At 27.2% G+C, this 2,334-nt stretch overlaps 1 protein-coding gene across 1 annotated transcript in view; it reads right to left on the minus strand.

Annotated features, from left to right (window-relative positions):
* LOC105450251 (pancreatic lipase-related protein 2-like) overlaps positions 1-2,334 on the minus strand; it is a 17,128-nt gene that overhangs the window by 1,135 nt on the left and 13,659 nt on the right. The gene's annotated exons all lie outside the window — the stretch shown is intronic.

Genomic DNA, 2,334 nt, shown 5'->3' on the forward strand with positions numbered 1-2,334 from the left:
TGAATTGATTTAAAACGTTTACTTTTCATGTCATTTTGATTTTTTTTAGAAAAAACCAGAAGTCGCACGTACCAAATCCGTGGTACCAAATCCGTGAATACGGTGGATGTGAACACACCGTAATGTTTTATTTAACAGAAATTGCCGTATCAGAAACGATGTGTGACACGGAGCGTTATCATAGAGGATAAAACTATTTGCCCATTTCTCAAGTCTTTTTCTATGTACATTCTTCGTTTCTTAAACACTTCAATAAGCCTTTATAATATTCAGAATTCACTGTAAACGTTTTGAATTAATTCAGAACGTCGAAGAAGTCACGAATTTGCAGCGCAACTAAAGGCTTATGAATCTCTCTTCCAGTACTGCTTTAGCATGTGACAAGAACGATTGTGATGGGATAAATGTATTAGAAGCGAAAGGGAGTATTTTGAAAGGAACTAATTTATCTTTATATATAATAGATTCCTTTTTATTTCGAAATTCACTGTATTTATTTATCTCTATATGTATGTACTATTATTATATATATATTGAAACTAATGTATGAATACTGTACAGTGTACAATATTTAATTTTATTGTTTTCTGTGTAATAATTGAGTAATACGTATATATGTATTATTTAAAACTCACTTGTGGACATATTTTTTCCCCCGGGATAGGAAGCCACGAAGGAATTAACCATCATTACAGCTGACAAAGACAGAATCAAAGCCGCAGAATGCATTTTCTCTATCGACAATAAGTTTTGATGTGAAGCATAAATACATTTTTAATATAAAGGCTAATATTATTTTATTATTATTATGTGTAAAGCGAACATAAAAGGAGTAAACAATTCTTATTGATATTTATATGTAAGGAAGAATCTTGTGACTTTTATAAGAATATAGAAATCAAATATATTGAATATAAAAAGTTTATTTATAGTCATTTTTGTTTAATTAAACATCCACATAGTTTTAAATTTATTCAAAATAATAATATCTAAAATAAAATATATGCTAAACGAAAAATTACTTACTTTTTTATTAGTAAATACGTACTTGGCAATAACTTGAAAAGGACTGAGGAGTTGGAATTTATGAAGCGCTATTTATAAGAAACGTTGGAATTTATCAAGAGCTATTTACTAGTAACGTTGCGTGGGGATAATTTTAAACATAATTTGAGGAAATAGATAACAAAAAAAAACTTTTAAAAAAAAAATTTACGCCAAGTATATAAAAAAGTACATAACATCCTTCCTAAACCAAAAATATTATTTTAACAAATAAAAATTGTCCAAAAACAAATATGAGATCATACAAGTTGCCAAGTATTTGATTTGACATAGAAACAAAAATATTTTTTTAATAAACCGTTTAACCAAAAGTATATACAGCAAAAGTTTAATTGTCTTCCCAAATATTTTTAAGTTTTACAAAACAGGCTTAAAGTGACTAAAATGATCAATGGTGAAACGATTAATTATATCTGTATTAACCTGCAACGCAATAGGTAATTTTTGACATTTTTTTAATATGGAGATATTATATTATGTTATTTGTATGCCAATATTTATAATAGAGGTGTGCAAATAGTTCGAAATCGAATAGTTCGAGAATTTCTAATCAACAATGGTTCGATTTTGAATCGATCGCCTAATGTAATGTTAATCTGGGAAAATTTAATTCAGATTCGATTTATATTTGAATTAAAGAGATTCGATTCGATTCGATTTCGAACATGTTATAAAAATTCGATTTAATTCGATTCAACCATGCAAAGGCTTGATTCGCACATCTCTAATTTATAATGTATTGTACTATATATTTACGGTACGGAAAAAACCCACACGTGGAACAAATTTCGTATGTGTTTCGTCATGTTATAATTACTCGTTATCATTCTTTGGTTAATTGAGAATGATAACGAGTAATTACAATATGACGAAACACATACAAAATTTGTTCCACGTGTGGGTTTTTCTAATTCGTATCATAAATATACATATAGTACAATACATTATAAATATTGGTATACAAATAACGTAATATAATATCACCATATTAAAAAAATGTCAAAAATTACTTATTGCTTTGCAGGTTAAAACAGATATAATTAATCGTTTGATGAGTAAATTAAAATGTCAATGAGCACAATATTGTTAGAGTATTCAAGAGCCTTATATAAGTCATAATTAAAAAGTCAAAATATCGATCAATCAGAGCACTGATTAATTTTTTTGCAATTAAAATTTTACAAATATTAAAGTTATATATACTTACGTAGCATGATAACCATGATATTATATTACAAAACAAGAAAGGAAACAGATCGGAAGAGCACA

This window comes from Wasmannia auropunctata, unplaced genomic scaffold (genome assembly GCF_000956235.1).
Source record: "Wasmannia auropunctata unplaced genomic scaffold, wasmannia.A_1.0 LD336064.1, whole genome shotgun sequence".
In the NCBI taxonomy this organism is placed as follows: domain Eukaryota; kingdom Metazoa; phylum Arthropoda; class Insecta; order Hymenoptera; family Formicidae; genus Wasmannia; species Wasmannia auropunctata.